General features: G+C 42.6%; 1 protein-coding gene across 4 annotated transcripts in view; it reads right to left on the bottom strand.

Moving 5' to 3' along the window:
• The window catches only part of BMPR1A (bone morphogenetic protein receptor type 1A), a 125,379-nt gene that overhangs the window by 87,293 nt on the left and 17,722 nt on the right, over positions 1–20,364 (bottom strand). The window contains exon 2 of one of the 4 annotated variants that reach the window (XM_073685889.1): positions 19,729–19,898. The exons of the other annotated variants lie outside the window; for them this stretch is intronic. The gene's annotated coding sequence lies outside the window, so the exon portion shown is untranslated. The remainder of the gene's footprint in view (positions 1–19,728; positions 19,899–20,364) is intronic. 4 annotated transcript variants of the gene reach the window in all.

Raw genomic sequence — 20,364 nt, 5'->3', positions numbered from 1 at the left:
TGTCAGCTGGCATTATAAGCTGACATCAACCCCAACCCTATTACCCCACTGCCACCGCTACAGGGCAGTGGGAAGAGCGAGGCTAAGTGCCAGAATTGGCGCATCCTATGGATGCGCCATTTCTGGGGCGGCTGACGGCTGGTGTTTCTAGCCTGGGAGGGGGCCAATATTCATGGCACCCTTCCTGGGCTATTAATATCAGCCCCCAGCTGTCTGCCTAGCCTTTGCTAGCTATTAAATTAGGGGGGACCCCACGTCATTGTTTTGGGGGGGTCCCCCATTTTAATAGCTAGTAAAGGCTAGGTATTCAGCTGGGGGCTGATATTAGTAGCCTGGGAAGCTCTGTGGGTATTACCCCCTTCCCAGGCTTCAAACATCTGCCCCAGCCGTCTGCTTAACCTCCGCTAGAGACTAAAATTAAGGGGAACCCCACGCCAATTTTTTTTTTAAATAAATCCTTTATTTTAACATTAAATGACAAGTACAGTAACCAACACTGTCATTGTACTTCATATATATGTGACTGACATGTTTCTATCTATCTAATCTATGTATGATTCTCTATTCCTTCTATTCTAAATTGTCAGGTACCGATGATGAATTGCCGGCCGGCTTTCTTAAAGAGACGGTGCACGAAAACACTATTATTTTTTTAAATAAATCCTTTACACTAAATGACAAGTACAGTAAGCAACACTGTCACTGTACTTCATATATATGTGACTGACATGTTTCTATCTATCTAATCTATGTGTGAAGCTCTATTCTTTCTGTTGTAAATTGTCGGGTACCGGTGTATGCCGCTGATGAATTGCCGGCTTTTCATGTAATACATTCTACATTATTCTTAGTTGTTTTACTTCATGTAGAATTAACCTACAAGGAAAGAAAGGGTTTATTTTCATTCCGATATTAGTGTCCCATTGACTTGCATTGGTTTCCGGTATCGGAATCGGCGATATCCGATACTTTTTGAGTATCGGTCCGATCCAATCCGATACGATATTTCCTGATATCGGAAGGTATCGCTCAACACTAGTTATGAGAGGTGTTTTTGCCTCTCTATTGCGGAGATATTAGCAATCAAAGTATTTGGCACCTAATGAGTTAACTTTTGTTAAGTCCAAGAAGGTGTTAACAGATATTTTTCTCTTGGAGCTGCTCTTCTCCCTGTATGATGCTGACTAATCATAAGCAGCCAACAAAACTCAAGGGAAAGAAGAACATGCCCCTACTATAGAGGTTTCTCACTGTGTGAGATGCAATGACACAGCCCTGATCTCCTTGTCTAACCTCCTGCAGAAAGCACTAGGATTAGTGCACAGATGACTCACATCTTTCATAAAAAGGACCTAGTAGTTCAAGTGGGCGAAGAGGCAGCACAGCTGAGTTTAGCTGTGTCACATTACAAATCTTTCTATTAGCTCTCCTCCTCTCAAGCAGTCACCTCTGGTGTACTGCCCGGTTCAAAATGAAAAATGTTGTGAAAGTTGCTCCTTAAAAGAAGGCTTTGGATATTAGACACATAATTAGTAATTGGCTGTATCTGTGTAGCATCCTATGAAAGGCATTAATGCACTGAACTGAAAAATAGAAATCAAGATCACTTCTCTTTGCAGTGGGGTTTAGGCCATGTGCCCACGTAGCGTTTTTACGGCTACGAAAACTCTTGTAATACAGTCTGCCATGCAAAGCAATGTGAATTTGGATGTGCTGTGCACATGATGCGCTAATTTGCGCGCCGAATTCGCATTGCATTGCAAAACGCAGCATGCCCATTTCTACCGCGATTACGCTGCAAATTCACGGCCATTGAGGAACATTGAAACGCAGCAAACCCACAGGTATATGTGGATTTGCTGCGTTTCAATTAAATTCAATGGCCGCGAATTTGCAGCGTAATCGCGGTGCGTGTGGTACCCGGGATGAAGAGGAGACTACAACTCCTCTTCATCCAAGCTACCACACGGTGGAAAAAAGAAATAAAGTTAAAAATAAACAAAACCTGTATATTCACCTCTCCGGCGGCCCCCGGTCTGCTCCCGGCCACGTCCTCTCTCCTTGGCGTCCCGCGATGTACTGTCAGGACCTGCAGTGATGTCATTTAGTCACCTGATGGTCACGTGACTGCTGACGTCGGCGGTCAGGTGATGGTCGCGTGACCATCAGCTGGCTAAATGACGTCACCGCAGGTCCTGACAGTATATTGCGGGACGCCAAAGAGAGAGGACGCGGCCGGGAGCAGACCGGAGAGGTGAATATACAGGCTTTTTTTAACATTTTAATTCTCTTTTTTTTACTATAGATGCTGCATTTAAAGCATCAGTTGTTCACACATTATAAATCCATGACGGTTGCATGGATTTATATTGTGTGACCAACTTGTCAAGCACATTCCAAGTGATGCTCAAAATAGCTTGGAAAAGTGCTTGAAAAAACGCATTCGAAAACGCATGTAAAAACGCTTCTCTATAGCAGAAAAAAATGCATGTAAATCTGCATGCGGTTTTTTTCCGCCAGAGAGAGGCAAAAATGTCTCTGCATCAAATCTGCTACGTGGGCACATAGCCTTATATGTGGAGGAACAGTGTTGAAAAGTAGCAGATCCTCGCCATTCTGTTCAACAGAACATAGACAAGATTATTGTCCCTTATATAATCCTAAAGCCTTGCAGTTCACTGCATTACCTTGAATGCAAAGACAGGCTTCCATTCAGGATTGTACACGAATCATCAGAGTATTTAATATTAATAGTTGGAAAGGTGTGTCTTCTTGTAGTGCCAAACCTTCCAGGATCCCAAGCCATGAGTGATGACAGACATAAACCTCGCCCTCTACTGATGATTGATACCAGGATACAACACCTGCAATATAAATGCCTGCTTGTTTTTAAGTGTCAGCTCCTGTGGTTATGCAATTCTGAAATGTTAAATATTCTGTGAATATTGGACGGGGCACGATGCAATGCTAGCTGGGGATAAAGGGCTGTGCGTGTACAGTATATGGGGCACAATACTATTCTACTTAGTGATAAAGGGCTGCGAGTGTACAGTATATAGGGCACAATACTATTCTACTTAGTGATAGAGGGCTGTGCGTGTACAGTATATGGGGCACAATACTATTCTACTTAGTGATAAAGGGCTGCGAGTGTACAGTATATAGGGCACAATACTATTCTACTTAGTGATAAAGGGCTGTGCGTGTACAGTATATGGGGCACAATACTATTCTACTTCGTGATAAAGGGCTGCGAGTGTACAGTATAGTACACGCCGCTTCATGCTACTGTACCTCTAGGTGTGAGAGCAATGACAAAATGCAAAAGTGACCAAAACAACAGCCAAAAAGGATGAGAACAGAGAAATGGTCTGTGGTCCCCAAATGCAGAACCATTCCTTTATAGGGGGTGTCTTGCTAATTGCCGATCATTTCTACCTGTTGTCTGTTCCATTTGCACAACAGCAGGAGAAATTGATTCACAATCAGTTTTGCTTCATAACTGGACAGGTAGATTTCACAGAAGTGTGATTGACATTGTGTTGTTTAAGTGTTCCTTTCTTTTTTTTTGAGCAGTGTATAAGGATGGAGATTAAGATATGATTCAGATACACCACAGGATGAAGATTCAGATATACCAGGATGGGGGACATTAGTACAGAATTGGTGGACATTACCCCCATAACAGTGCGTAATGACCACATTTTTAGCTTCAAATTTATTGTTCTATTTTCCTCCTCTAAAACCTAGGTGCGTCTTATAATCCGCAAAATAAGTTAAGTGATGTTACAAAGCAAGTTTTTGAGATTGAGGGTATGTGCACAGGTTAAATATCTGGTGCAAACATTTCAGCACCATTTCTGCATCTCTTGGCAGAAAAAATGCTGCATAAACAATGATCAATCTTTTTACGGTATAAGGGGCACAATACTTTTCTACTTAGTAATTAGGGTCTTTGTGATCTTAGTGAATGTTTTTTTCCAAGGTGATCGGACGCAAGATGAGAAACAGTAAGGTGACTGAGCAGTGACATGACAACAGCAATACCGCCTGTCCGAGTGGACGGTCTGCCATACATAGTATGTGTGTACATGTAGTGGTGAACCGAATGATGCCGCTCATGTCAGGGTCCTGTCACTATGGATGATGTGGAGAGGGATCTTACCTATCTAAGGCTTTATGTGGATCGAAGGATAAACGTCTGTCCTTGTGGAAAGTGCCAAATGAGTGTAAGGACACATATAGCCCATGCAAAGCGGCTCTAAATAAGATATTTGCATATTTAAATTCCCACAGAGGAAGAGGACTAGAACTCTAGCAATGTACCAATCCAAAAAATCCTCAACGTTGACTTTTAGGCTATGTGCCCACGTTGCGGAAATGAAGCAGAAAATTTCTGCATGTCCTTTCCCGGAAAAACGGATGCAGAATTCCACAAGCGTTTATCGCGCGTTTTTGACATGCGGAATTGCCTTGCATTTTTTATTGCATTGGAAAGGCAATTCCGCAAGGGGAAATGCAAAATTAATGGACATGCTGCAGATTTTTGTGCGCATCAAAAACGCTGCGGAAAAATCCGCTGCATGGGCATAGAACTTGCAGAAACTCATTGGGGACCATGGGATGCGGATTACCAAGCGTTTTACAAGCGTTTCCGCTGTGGAAATTCCACAGCATATACGCTTGTAAAACGCTACGTGGGCACATACCCTTAGGACGGCTATTTCCAATAGGTGGCGCTAGAGTTCAAGACCTCCTCCTCTCTGAAGAGGCAATTTGTACATATGGTTTATACAGTTTTTCAAGTTGGATTAGAGTATTTGGCAGTTTTTAACATGGAAATTAAGATTAAAAAGTCAAATATACAGGGTGGTCCAAAAGTAGGTGGACAGAAAATAATAACATTTATTTTGATTTATATATAAAATTATATTTACTAACACAAGCATAACATTGACAATTACATTTTATTCTGAACAATAAGGCTGTGTGCCCACGATGCGTTTTTTAAGCGTTTCCGCAGCGGCAAAAACGCTGCAGAAACGCTTAAAAAACGCTTGGTAGAAGGTCTGCCATGTCCCCCAATGATAATCAGCATGCTGTGCACATGCTGCGGAAATTTCCGCTGCGGATTATCATTGCGGAAAAAAGCAGCACTACCAGTTATTTTGCGGAAACGCTGCGTTTTCGCAGCCATTGACTTGCATTGGAAAGCATGGAATCCGCATCACTGTATATGTAGATGCGGAATACATGCGTTTCAATGTGCGGATGGTACCCGGGTGTGGAGGACAGGAGACTCTCCTCCGAACCCGGGTACCATAGAACCTGTGAATAAAAGAATAAAATAAAAAATATATGTTATACTTACCTTCTGACTGCCCCCGGTGCGCTCGTCTTCCCATGCCAGCACATCGCGATGGACTGAAGGACCTGCGCTGACGTCATAGTCATGTGATGGGTCATGCGATGCTGACGTCGGCAGGTCCTTCAGTGTACCGCGATTTGCCGGCAGCCGGGAAGCAGCGAAGCAAGACTCCGGGGGCCATCAGAAGGTAAGTATAGATTTATTTTTTACCATTCTCTCTGGTCACACTATATAAATCCATGCCGTTTGCATGGATTTATATAGTGTGACCAAGTTGACAAGCACTTTCCAAGTGATGCTAAAATCTCTTGGAAAGCGCTTGTCAATCCGCATGCGGAAATGTATGTGAAGAACGCTTCACATCCGCATGTCCCTGGCAGGAAAAACGCATGTACAATCAGCATGTACAAACCGCATGTACAATCCGCATGTACAATAAGCATGCATTTTTTCTGCCAGGGAGATGCAGAAACGCTCAGGAAAAATCTGGAGCATTTCTGCATCGTGGGCACATAGCCTAATACAAAAGCCCTTAAATTTTATCAACGCAGGAGCTCAAACTGTTTTCCATTACAATTTGCACAGCTTTGAAGTCTGCCTCTTACGCTTCGACAAACTTTTTTGCACAAGTCTCTTTGGGTAGTAATTTCTTGAAATGCATCTCTTATGTAATTTTTCAAATCACTGACACTTTTTGGTTTTCAACTATAAACTTTGTCCTTGAGTACTGCCCAAAAGAAAAAATCCATTGGGGTCAAGTCTGGTGAACGTGCCGGCCAATCCATTTATTAGGAAATGTTTCATCAAGATACTCGCGGACTACTCTTGATGTGGAGGAGCCCCATCTTGTTGAAAATAAAGACTTTTTTTTCAAAGAGTCTGTGAGGAATGAAAAGTGGAATCTGATTGGTTGCTAAGGGCAATTGAGCCAGTTTCACTTTACACCATGTTTGATAAATCTCCCCCTTCATAACCTTATTACACTGTCCACCTACTTTTGGACCACCCTGTATATTGAAACTACCTAAAAACTTTTTTTTTTTTTTTTTTTAGAGGGGACCAACAAGCCATTCAATGTGTATGGGGGACTGTGGACTCCGTTATAGCTTGCTGGTACACAGCCATCCCTGCCAGCTGTCCCATACACAGGCTTTTGGCATCAACCATATATTCCTATGTCTTCTATGAGAAAACTGCTGCCACAGAAGCTATTTCCCAGAGAACAAAAAGATCGGCCACTGGGAATCCAATAGGACTCTTCTCTCCCCCCAGCATCATTTGCCGGGACGAGTTGGAAGGTCCCATAAATCTGTTGAACCCACTAACAGTGTAAGTCTAGGGTGTGTGGGGTCCTGGGACAGATTCCCTGCGGCAATTCAAAATGTAATGCCCAATTTGCCAAGTAGAGATCCCAGCCCCCACCCCCTGCTGCCACTCATGGTCCTATGGACACAATAATGACATTAACTTCACACTGAGTGATCAGCATCACCGCATGCCCCTCCAATAGCACTTTAAACATTATACAAGAATAGAAGACATCAAATCTGTAGACAGCAAGGGGGTTTTATTCCTATGTGTGAGACAAGAAAGCTGTAGTAAATGTAATGAGCGATCCCATAGAGAGTGGGGGCAGGGCTGTGCTGGATGCAGAGATTGCAGATCCTCTAGTCAGCACGGCTCCAGTCTTCAAGTGTAGCTGCAAACTCTGGAACGCAGAACGTGTAACCTGATCCAGCTCCCCCCTCTTCTTCCCACAGCCACATTTAGCAAGAAATTTGAGATCTTTAAAGAATGGCGCAGCAGACTGCTCAGCCTGGACAAGACATCTTACCATAGTAAGGAATAGAGGGAATTACAGCCGCCTGCAAAACACTTACTCATTAACCACCAAATATATATATGGATTTACACATGAGACTACGTAAGAGTCCATCGCTCCAGACGGTCACAACAACCCTGCAATCTAACAATGGTTCCTAATCCTGGCTATTTATACTCCTAGAACCTACTGTATATCAATCAGCTAGACTGTACGGTGTGCTGCGAGCTCCAACAGGACATCACACTGTACACATGGCTCAGATCTGTGGCTACTGTGCATTACAGTTAGTAAAACGGCCTACACAGGACGATGAGGAAATGATGTCGGCCAGTGGAAATGCACCTTAAACATAAAGAGACTATAAGAATTGGGTATATAGGTCCCCATCACAGATTGCGTTATCTTTTTCATACTGGGCATGCCCCAGCGACAACAAAGACCTCCTACTATTCTGCTTTCCAGTTACAGAATTTTTCATACAAGTAGGGCAGCACGGTGGCTCAGTGGTTAGCACTGCAGCCTTGCAGCGCTGGGGTCCTGGGTGTAAATCCCACCAAGGACAACATCTGCAAGGAGTTTGCATGTTCTCCCCGTGTTTGCGTGGGTTTCCTCCAGGTTCTCTGGTTTCCTCCCACACTCCAAAGACATACTGATAGGGAATGTAGATTGTGAGCCCCAATGGGGACAGCGACGATAATGTCTGTAAAGCGCTGTGGAATTAATGGCACTATATAGTGAGTAAAATAATTACAAATACACACTTAGTCCATCTTTTTTTACATTGACAGTTGTATAAAAGCATATTTCACGGAAAATGCAGATGTTCACCACACCGCCCCCCTCTGCCGTTACATACGCCACACCGCCCCCCTCTCCCGTTACATAAGCCACACCGCCCCCCTCTCCCGTTACATAAGCCAATCTCTAATCCACTAACCCTTCCCCTTATTATATTGACCCCACCTCCAAACACACACTATGCCCAGAGCTGGCAACATATTCCACTGTTGGTCTTCAACCTTGGGTGGATGCATTTGTTGCCATTCTCTGCTACATATCCTGTTTACACGAAGGGATGCGCAGCTGACCAATGATAATTTTTAGACTCCCATAAAAAATGTATTCAGCAACAATCTAGAATGCTTATTACACAGACAACATGCCTATGAGCATTCCTTCAATAGATTCACTGCCCAAGAAAAAGGGCCCTTACTGATTGCTACACACAATAATGGGGACGATGGATACTTTGTGATCAGTTTATTAGAAACCTCATTGGCAGATAGCCTAAACGTGACAATGTTCACACACTGCATTGTTGCTGCTTTTTTTTCCGCAAGCAAAACCTGTTCTCTTGGCACTAAAATATAATTTTAAATATTATATATATATATTTTATTTTTTTTAGACAGTACAGACCAAAAGTTTGGACACACCTCATTTAAAGATTTTTCTGTATTTTCATGACTATGAAAATTGTACATTCACACTGAAGGCATCAAAACTATGAATTAACACATGTGGAATTATATACTTAACAAAAAAGTGTGAAACAACTGAAAATAGGTCTTATATTCTAGGTTCTTCAAAGTAGCCACCTTTTGCTTTGATGACTGCTTTGCACACTCTTGGCATACTCTTGATGAGAGGCAGTCACCGGAAATGGTCTTCCAACAATCTTGAAGGAGTTCCCAGAGATGCTTAGCACTTGTTGGCCCTTTTGTCTTCACTCTGCGGTCCAGCTCACCCCAAACCATCTCGATTGGGTTCAGGTCTGGTGACTGTGGAGGCCAGGTCATCTGGCGTAGCACCCCATCACTCTCCTTCTTGGTCAAATAGCCCTTATACAGCCTGGGGGTGTGTTTGGGGTCATTGTCCTGTTGAAAAATAAATGATGGTCCAACTAAACGCAAACCGGATGGAATAGCATGCCGCTACAAGATGCTGTGGTAGCCATGCTGGTTCAGTATGCCTTCAATTTTGAATAAATCCCCAACAGTGTCACCAGCAAAGCACCCCCACACCATCACACCTCCTCCTCCATGCTTCACGGTGGGAACCAGGCATGTAGAGTCCATCCGTTCACCTTTTCTGCGTCGCACAAAGACATGGTGGTTGGAACTAAAGATCTCAAATTTGGACTCATCAGACCAGAGCACAGATTTCCACTGGTCTGATGTCCATTCCTTGTGTTCTTTAGCCCAAACAAGTCTCTTCTGCTTGTTGCCTGTTCTTAGCAGTAGTTTCCTAGCAGCTATTTTACCATGAAGGCCTGCTGCACAAAGTCTCCTCTTAACAGTTGTTGTAGAGACGTGTCTGCTGCTAGAACTCTGTGTGGCATTGACCTGGTCTCTAATCTGAGCTGCTGTTAACCTACGATTTCTGAGGCTGGTGACTCGGATAAACTTATCCTTAGAAGCAGAGGTGACTCTTGGTCTTCCTTTCCTGGGGCGGTCCTCATGTGAGCCAGTTTCTTTGTAGTGCTTGATGTTTTTTGCAACTGCACTTGGGGACACTTTCAAAGTTTTCCCAATCTTTTGGACTGACTGACCTTAATTTCTTAAAGTAATGATGGCCACTCGTTTTTCTTTACTTAGCTGCTTTTTTCTTGCCATAATACAAATTCTAACAGTCTATTCAGTAGGACTATCAGCTGTGTCCACCAGACTTCTGCACAACACAACTGATGGTCCCAACCCTATTTATAAGGCAAGAAATCCCACTTATTAAACCTGACAGGTCACACCTGTGAAGTGAAAACCATTTCCGGTGACTACCTCTTGAAGCTCATCAAGACAATGCCAAGAGTGTGCAAAGCAGTCATCAAAGCAAAAGGTGGCTACTTTGAAGAACCTAGAATATAAGACATATTTTTAGTTGTTTCACACTTTTTTGTTAAGTATATAATTCCACATGTGTTAATTCATAGTTTTGATACCTTCAGTGTGAATGTACAATTTTCATAGTCATGAAAATACAGAAAAATCTTTAAATGAGGTGTATCCAAACTTTTGGTCTGTACTGTGTGTATATATATATTTATTACACACACACACGGTTTAGTTCCATTTGAGAGTATCATAATTGTTATTTTTAAAAGGTGTTGAATTTATGTTAAATAGTTTACTTAAAGACGTTGTCCACTACTGAGACAACCCCTTCTCATACGCTACGCTTAGCGGCAATAAAATAAAAAACCTATACTCTCCTCCCGTGCTGGCGCCGTTCCAGAGGTGTCAGCACTCGCGAACCCGGAGCTCTGGTGCGGTGGAATGACACGTGGTGCCCTGCACCCAATCAGTGCTGGCGTCACTGTCCCCCGCCTACGTACGAATTGAACATAAAAAAGAAGTGAGATCAGCCGCACTCTGGACTTCGTCTTCATGTTCAGTTCATACAAAGGTAGGCACAGTGATGCCAGTGCTGATTGGGCTCCGGGCTCATGTGTCACACCAACCTCATGGCAGCCCCAGCGGGACCCAGAGTGCAGACACCCCTGGAACGGCACCAGCACAGGAGGTGAGTATAAGCGGTTTTATTTTATTTTCTAGTAGTGGACAACCCCTTTAAGTGTATAAATAGAATTTTTTTTTACAACTTATTAACTTTTTTAGCCACTGAGGCCTGTCATTTTTATTTGCTGGTGTAGAAGTACCAGCGTGAGATGTAGGTTAAGTTCCTACAATGAGTTTTTGACGCTGCATATTTCCACTGCACAAAAAACACATCTTACAGTTCCAGCAAAGTGGATGGGATGTGTATAGAAATATCATTCCCACTGTGCTTTTTTTACGCTGAGTTTTATGTGAGGATTTTCCCTATAAAATTGCATTAGATGCAAGAAAATCTGAAAGGAAAAAAAATGCTTCTGCCCAGCGGAAACAAAATGGAAAAGGTATATGCTTTTCTTCACTTGCAGATTTTCCGCATCTCATGCAAATCTATGGGGAAAATCAGCTCAAACAATAATCACATGTAATCAATAAAGTTGTCAAAGAAAAATACCAGTAAGTCTAAAAAAACAAAGCAGATTTAACACATCTGAGAGCGAGAGTCCGATTTTCACAGACTGTCAAAATGGAGAAGGTGGAGAATTTTTTATTTTTTTTTTTTTTTTACATTTCTCCACGTACAAGAAAAATGGATAACACACGCACCACACAGATCAAAGTTTGATCAGAATAAAAAGCACATTTTTCTCGTACGTGGAAAAATAGGACGTGTGAATGAGGCCTAATACTTTCCTCAACTAGTTTTTACTGGCATAGGCAGAAGTGCTTAGATTTTGGTGGCCGCTTTGTGGGGAGGTGTGCGTGTCTATAGGAGTAATTATCTCTCTAAGTAATAAAAATGCATACATTTTAGACATATTGTAACCAACTGTTATAAATTTAGGAAAATCTCACATTAATAATAAAGGCGAAATAAAACGTATGGTTTTATATCTTTTAAAAAATGAAAAAAATGCTGCGAACTACTTTTTTGTTTGGTAGATCCAAAATAAACAACCAAAGCGCAATATGACAAACCGGCCAAAACGTAGTCAAAAGAACATTTTAAATATGTATTACCAGGTTTAGTCTATGAGAAACGCTGCCATATACACCTGAATACGGCTTTTTACAATACAGCCGTATATGTCCAGCAGAATGCCCTGTATAAATATGAACCAAGCCTAGTCAATGCAGGTCCTGTTTACACAAGGGGATGTGCTTCCGAGAACCAGGATTTCTTATACAAACCAAAAGATCTTTTCCATCTGATGAACGAGCGTTTTGCCCGTTTGTCGGGTGATCAGCAGCCTGTTTCGAGTGCACCATAATCAGGAAACAAGTGTTCCTAGGAGCACTATCACAATAATCATGCAGTGTACAGGCGGCTACAAAGACCCTTATAAAAATGCAGAGTGAAAGAAGTTTAGGCGCCTTCGGAATGTCAGCAGATAATCTTACACATGGTGTTCATCTATCACCAAGCAGACCATGACTAAACTAATAAAAAGGTACCTAAAATGTCATACAGCTTGGAATTCTTTCCACTAGCCATGGCAGCCATATAGCTTTACACCACATTATTTGCACTAAAACTAAAAAACGTATCTAGCAAGCTTTGAATTTCAACAAACTAACATTTTTCACAGAAAAAAGGCAAAAAACAGAAAAAAAAAATTAAACAAAAATGTGACTTTTCTGAGAACATTTTGGATCAAATTCTTGAAAGTGTTTACATCAGTATTCTGGCATAAAAACACATTGAAGAGTTGTAGAACTTTGGTGCAAAATTATGCCACTTGGCATTTTCACATCATTTTTGCTTAGCTCCGAAGAATTCATGACAAGCGGCTATGTTCACTATGCCATAAATCTTACTGTAGTAGGGAATGGAGTAAGATTTGTGGCAAGGTGCACACCACTCGTCCAACACTCCTCTTCATGAATCAGGGACATACAACCCCAGTCTACAGTGGCAAGTAAACGTTTGGACACCCTGGTCAAAATTACTGTTATTGTGAACAGTTAAGCAAGTTGAAGATGAAAAGATCTCTGAAAGGCCTAAAGATAAAGATGATACAATTCCTTTGTATTCTGACTGCAGTGCTATTTTGAGGTCTACCCAAAGATTTTCAATGATGTTCAGATCAGGGGACTGTGAGGGCCATTGTAAAACCTTCATCTTGTACCTTTTGAGTTCTATTGTGGATTTTGACGTGTTTAAGATGATTATCCATTTGTAGAAGCCATCCTCTGTTCAACTTCAGCTTTTTTTTTTTTTTACAAAAGTGTTATGTTTGCAGCAATAATTTGTTGAAATTTCATTGAATCCATTTTTCCCTTTACCTGTGAAATGTTCCCAGTGCCATTGGCTGCAACACAACCCCAAAACATGATAGATCCACCCCCATGCTTAATGGGTGGCGAGATGTTCTTTTCCTGAAATTCTGTGCCCTTTTTTCTCCACACATACCTTTGATCATTGTGGCTAAAGAGTTCTATTTTAACCTCACCGGTCCATAGGACTTGTTTCAAAAATGCATCAGGCTTGTTTAGATGTTCTTTTGCATACTTCTGATGCTGAATTTTATGGTGAGGACGCATGAGAAGCTTTCTTCTAATGACTCTTCCATGAAGGCCATATTTATACGGGTGTCTCTGAACAGTAGAACAATGTAACAAAACTCCAGAGTCTACTAAATCTTTCTGAAGGTCTTTTGCAGTCAAGTGGGGGTTCTTATTTGCCTCTCTAGCAATCCTATGAGCAGCTCTCGTTGAAATGTTGCTTGTTTTTCCAGACCTTATGTTGACCTCCACTGTTCCTGTTAACTTCCATTTCTTAATTACATTTTAAACTGAGGAAAGGGCAACTTGAAAACACTTTGCTATCTTCCTATAGCCTTCTTCTGTTCTGTGGGCCTCCAGCATTTTCAGAGTGCTGGGCAGCTGCTTAAAAGAACAAATGGCTGCTGTCTTTTGGCACAAGGTTAGAGGAGGTTTGTTCTTTATAAAGCTGAAAAATTTCCATCATCTGGCCTTTCCTAAAGACAATAGAGAACAAGCCATAACCGTAACAGGCTAATTAAGGTCTGAAACCCTGGTCAAAGTTGTCATCTGAGCACATAAATCTCCAAGGATGCCCAAACTTTTGCATCAGCCCATTTTCATTGTTGTAATTTTTTAAAAAGTAACAGAAGAATATAAATACACACAATTTTTATTTTATTTGTATTTTTTTTGCCTAAAATACAAAGGAAATGTCTCATCTTTAGGCCTTTTAGAGATCATTTCATCTTAAACTTGCTTAACTGTTCACAATAACAGTAATTTTGACCAGGGGTGCACTAACTTTTACATGCTATTGTATCTCCTCATCAAGACTGACGTAAAACTATGCAGGTCTTGATGAATCAGGCCCTGTGTGTGTGAAATCAGATGAATACCATTCCAAAAGGTCAGTCGAGAAGCCCCTTTCACACACTGGTCATAGGACATACTCTGCGATGACTAGCTCAAATTGGAGTTCAAAATAGTTCCTAAAACCAGTAATTTGTGTACTCCTCTTTTGTATGTTGGAGAAGAGCATTTCTAAATACACAATCACTAACTACAAGCCACAGTTAGCTTAAAATTCCCTCGAACTAAACAGTGTATGATCCAAGAGCCCGAGAAGTCCAGAAGACAGCAGAGTATTTTCTCTAATAACAGAGTTAAGCCAAATGTTCCAGAGATATTACGTTTCGTATGTCTAAGGAAATAGAGCGGCAATCTAAACAAAAACCGAATCCGACAAGGAACCAGACTTCCGCGTCTCAGTTTATATGAAGTAACCCACCCTTCAGTTCAACTAGGCAAACTGCATTTTTGTGCAGATATTTTTCAACTATAATGATTAAATTGTGGGAAAGACACAAACCTGCATTTAGAGTACGCTTTTTGTAGTGACTAGATTACAATAATACAAGGAGTTCATTAAAGCAATTGAGAAAGAAAATCTGTAATTACTGGTGATAAGCGCAAGTGCTCGTTACTAGAGTTTGATCCGAGTATTGCGAGAGCTCCATTCACATGTTCGAATCCCCGCGCCCGCGTGTTTCGCAACTGTTAAGACAGCCAACAAACATGAGGGATTGCCCGTGTATGTCAGGCAATCCCTGTATGTTTTGTGGCTGTCTAACCGCAGCAAAATACGCGGGAACTTGAACATGTCACTCGAGCATAGTAGGCAAACAAGTAAGGAGCACTTGCGCTTACCACCAGCAATTACACTGACAAATAATTGTGTTTCCTCAAACCATGGCAGCACCATTAAGAGACAGCCTCACCCCTAAGAACAGGAAACCTGCATATGAAAAAAGCAACTCCTAATAAGCCTCACTAAATTTTCAAAAACATGGAGGAGTCTCCTAGATTACAATGTTTTGGGTTTTTTTTTTTGGTTTTTTTTTTTTAAACACCACGTGATAACAGCAAGTGACCTGAAAAAGGTGGCAATATAAGGGTGCTGTCATGGTTTGAGGAAATAAAAATTACAAGTAAGTGTAATTACTAATGCCCCCCTAAACACAACAGCAGAGAGAAAACCTGAAATGAACCATTAGGGTAGGACGACAGACTGAAAGACCATACGCCCCTGAGGAGAGAACAGACCTATCCACCTCCAAATGGTAGTGTTGAAAAAATGTGTTAGGGGAAGACTAAAGCCCCCGTCTCACATAGCGATATCGCTAGCGATATCGCTGCTGAGTCACGGTTTTGGTGACTCACCAGCGACCTCACCAGCGATGTCGCTATGTGTGACACTTTGCAACGATCAGGCCCCTGCTGTGAGGTCGCTGATCGTTGCAAAGTGTCCTGGATCATTTTTTGGTCGTTGGCCTCCCGCTGGCCAGCACACATCGCTGTGTGTGACCAGCGGGACCAACGATCTGGCTGGTAACTATGGTAAACATCGGGTTACTAGGGGCACGCGCGCACTTAGTAACCCGCTGTTTACCATGGATACCACTCTGCTACGGTGCTCGGAGGCTCCCGCGCACCGTAACAGAGTGGTATCCATGGTAAACAGCGGGTTACTAGGGGCACACACGCACTTAGTAACCCGATGTTTACCATAGTTACCAGCCTGCTCCTGCTTGCAGCAGGCTGGTAACGGGAGCAGGACATCGTGGAACGATTCTTTCCACGATATCGCTGCTCCCCTGATCGCTGGTGAGCCTGCCTGTTTGACAGCTCACCAGCGATGTATTAGCGATGCAGCAACGATCCCTGACAGGTCGTATCGTTGTCAGGATCGCTGCTGCATCGCTTAGTGTGACGGGGCCTTAAATAGCAGCCCAAGAGGTAGCCATTGCTCAAGTAGAGTCAACTTTCAAACCAGACGGAACTGAAACACCAATGGACTGATAGGCCAATGAGATAATCCGCCTAGTATCTCTGCTAGCTTTGGAAGCTATTAGACCTGGAAAATTGAATAAACAAATACATAGATTTCCTCCAAGAGTTATTATTAGGTTATCAAAAATAACAGCAACTAGAAAAACCTGTCTTTAGAGTTAAATGTTTAAAGGAGATTAACCCAATGGCTCAAATGGGTCTTTGGTAAAGACATGCAGGACTAGGGTAGACACCAGGGAGGATATTTTCACAGGGCAGGTTCTATTTGCGGCTTTAATAAATCTTATTGTCCAGGGATGACCTGCTAGCTTGATATCAAAGAAGTTACTTTTCAATATGGGTTGAATAAGCCGCTTTTTTGTCAGTATGAGGAAACTTATTACATAACAAGCTGTACCCAGCCACGCATTGCTGTGGCTCAATCTGGTTAAATGGAAAAGAAAGAAAAGAGAAAGCGCAAGTTTGTAAAATATTTAATTTCACAATGCTTGATAGTTGTGCACATCAGGCAGGCATGGTGGCAGCCTGTACTCTGTGACCCCTACAGGCTTGTACTCTGCACAGGTCTCTAAAGAGGTTGGTACTTGCTGTCTGGTGTCACAATGGAGCCGGTCATGTCAGGGATTGCTAGTTATGTAATTGCCTAGTACAGAGGGAATGTGACTGGAGGGGGAGCAGAGATGAAGGCAGGTGGCGGCAGAGGAGAAGGGGGGGGGGGGGGGTGATCCGCTTGACATGTCCCAGGCCGGTACCAGCCAGATCACAGCGCCGCTCCCGCTGGTGGCACAGTGGGATTTGCACTCGTTCGCTATCTGCTTACTGCTGCAAGGCTCAGGCCCAGCTCAGTGCCCAGAGCAGAGGCCGCAGCCTGCGCCTCTCCATGCAGCCTCCCTCACCCGCTTGTTGCTGCGCAGTCGGAAATAAGACTCACCTGCCGGAGAAGAAGCCACAGCAGCGCCAGAGAGCAGAGGCAGATTTCAAAGCAATAGGGGAAGAACTTTTGGAGATTTAAGATTTTGAACAAACGAACATTTACATTTTTATTTATATAGATTAACAAAGGTGTTTTTCTCTTAGCCTAAGTATTTCTTCCTCCTAAAGCATGTAAATAAGTAACATCGTTACTGAAGGAAAAAAATGAAAACTCATCAACTTTATTAAAGGGAATCTGAGATATCAGACCTCTACTACGGGCATAGAGGATATAGAAAAGTAAATCTATACATACCTGTATGGCCCATGGTAGAGGTTTGATTGCAGAGAAATCTGCTTTTATAAACTCCGTTTTGCACCGGCTTGGCGTCCCCCGAACGCCAACAAATTCCCACCTGTTTATTATTCCCTGAAATCCCCGCCTATATGCTTAGTTACCATACCCCCCCTCCCCTGCACGTCACAGGGCCCTGTGATGTGCACTGTTCTCCCTCACTTGCCAGACATGTGTAAAGAGCCGTTCATATACAGCGCACTTTACTTCCCCCCGGCCCGTCTCTCTGTGCACTGCACCACAAGGTTCTATTGCGCAGGCGCCGTGAAGTGACAATGACTCCCTGGCGCCTGCACAATAGAAACCTGCGGCGCAGTGCACAAAGAGACGGGCCAGAAGGAAGTAAAGCACGCTGTATGTGCACTTTGCGCATGCCTGGGAAGTCAGGGGGCACAGTGCATGTCACAGGACCCTGTGACGTGCAGGGGAGGGGGGGGGGGGATATGGTAACTAAGCATATAGGCGGGGTTTTCGGGGAATAATAAACAGATAGGCGGGGATTTCTTGGTGTCCGGGGGATGCCAAGCCTGTGCATAACGGAGTTTATAAAACTACTTATCTCTGCAATCAGACCTCTACCATGGGCCATACAGGTAAGTATAGAGTTACTTTTCTATACCCTGTATGCCCATAGTAGAGGTCTGATATTGCCCAGGGGGTGACAGATTCCCTTTAAATACAAGATGTTTTTGACCCAGAGTTGGTGGCTTGGTATATAAAGCACACCATTTCCAAATTACCCTTTTGGCTAATACCACCTTGCTTCCACCAACTGATGAATATATAAAATGTAACTTATTATATCGATTAAAACATACATGTCTCTCTATACTGTTTAGAATTAGTAGTCAAAGTAATAGAAAGTATATTGCTAAAGAAAGCCAGAATAAAAGTGTACATCAAGGGACTATAGGGCTTTGGCGTGGACCACCAGTTTTTGTTTAGTTTCACTGGCAGTCCACACCATAGCCCTACAGTTCCTTGATAACACAGCTGGTGCGGTAAAATAAGTCTATATACTGGCTTTCTTTAGCAATATTTCTTCTATTATTTTGCTAATGCTTAACAGTTACGGTAAGTTGATTAAGAGGTTTTAATCGATATAATAGAAATTACATTATATATATTTATCAGCTAGTGGAAGAAAGGTATTTGTCCAATGGGGCAATTTATAAATAGTGAATTCATCAACCCTGATGCATGTTCAAGTTTCCATGATAGTGGTGTGACTAGGAACATCAGGAGGGTACCTTCTGCTAACACCACCAGTGCCTTAGGGGAACAGCTAAAATCAATGCGCCTTGCAAGTAATTCACCAGGAAGAATTCTGGCCAGGACTCAACAGCTTGTTCTCCTCCGAGAGATGCTATAAGTGCACACTGGGGAAACTCTGGTGTTTGAGGTCACCCCTTCCCTGCTTCCTGTATACCTACCATAGAACTGGAAGAGAGTTGGGACTCCCTGTATCTGCTGGCAACAACCTTCAGAGGGCACAGGAGTTAAACTCATGGGCAGCAATGGTGGTCTGGGGGATGAGTCAGTACAAAGAGGCAGGAGCTGCTGCATGAGCATAGAAGTGGGCCACACACACAGACCCTGGACTTACACCTACAGTATAGAAACTCCACTGAGGCATGCCCCAGAAGATCAGGCCTCAGACGCCGAGGAGCTCCAGCATAGGGACAGGAAACCTCTGAAGCTAGGAACGAGGCATTTCCTTTTATTTCAGGCCCTATACAGTCTGCATATAGTCAGCAGCATTTCCCATTTATACAGAATGATGTGCTGACGACTAAACTATGCTATGGCCTGCAAAATCAATAGAGTCAGAACAAGCATTTTGCTTATTTGGCAGCTGATTGGGGTGATGGCATGTGTACACGGGCCAACAATCGGAAAGGAGTGTCTTATGAATGATAAATTGGCATATTACACAACCCTTTAGACAAGTCAACTTCAGTAAACTACATACAGTGGGTATGTAACCAACAACAGCCTTAGTTAGTAAGGGAGATCCCCTCCAACCTGATTATGTCCAATCACGAAAAATAAAGGGAACAGCAGATCTGAATAATTTATATACCAACATTTTATTAGAAAAATATATTAAAAATAGTTATACAGATATTTAAGTATACATGAAGAGAGGACATGGCATAGCACAAAAGGTTATAGGAGCCAGTGAGCAACCTATACAACAATGTTAACTGACCCCCCTAAGTCTCAGATATGGAAGCGGTGAATTATAATGTCAAATCTATAGTCTGCCTCATGATCACCATAGTAAATCCAGTCAAGTAGGTATACAAGTATAAAATAGTATGACTATAAACAGTATAGTTGTATGGATCTCAGTAGGCATAGTTATGGAATTCATTACCTGTAGACATGGTGGGTGGCCGTGAATAGGGAGCTCACTTGCAACCTCATACAGTGGGTACGGAAAGTATTCAGACCCCTTTAAATGGTTCACTCTTTGTTTCATTGCAGCCATTTGGTAAATTCTGAAAAGTTCATTTTTTTCTCATAACACTCTGCACCCCATCTTCACTGCAAAAAAACAAATGTAGAAATGTTTGCAAATTTATTAAAAAAGAAAAACTGAAATATCACATGGTCATAAGTATTCAGACCCTTTGCTCAGTATTGAGTAGAAGCCCCCTTTTGAGCTAGTACAGCCATGAGTCTTCTTGGGAATGATGCAACAAGATTTTCACACCTGGATTTTGGGATCCTCTGCCATTCTTCTTTGCAGATCCTCTCCAGTACCGTCATGTTGGATGGTGAATGTTGGTGTACAGCCATTTTCAGGTCTCTCCAGAGATGCTCAATTGGGTTTAGGTCAGGGCTCTGGCTGGGCCAGTCAAGAATGGTCACAGAGTTATTCTGAAGCCACTCCTTTGTTATTTTAGCTGTGTGCTTAGGGTCATTGTCTTGTTGGAAGGTGAACCTTCGGCCAAGTCGGAGGTCCAGAGCACTCTGGAAGAGGTTTTCATCCAGGATATCTCTGTACTTG

Source organism: Phyllobates terribilis, unplaced genomic scaffold, assembly GCF_046119375.1.
Source record: "Phyllobates terribilis strain yellow unplaced genomic scaffold, ASM4611937v1 Scaffold_5__5_contigs__length_657084704, whole genome shotgun sequence".
Classification (NCBI taxonomy): domain Eukaryota; kingdom Metazoa; phylum Chordata; class Amphibia; order Anura; family Dendrobatidae; genus Phyllobates; species Phyllobates terribilis.
Note: the sequence above shows the minus strand (reverse complement) of the source record. Positions and strands in the feature narration are given on the sequence as shown.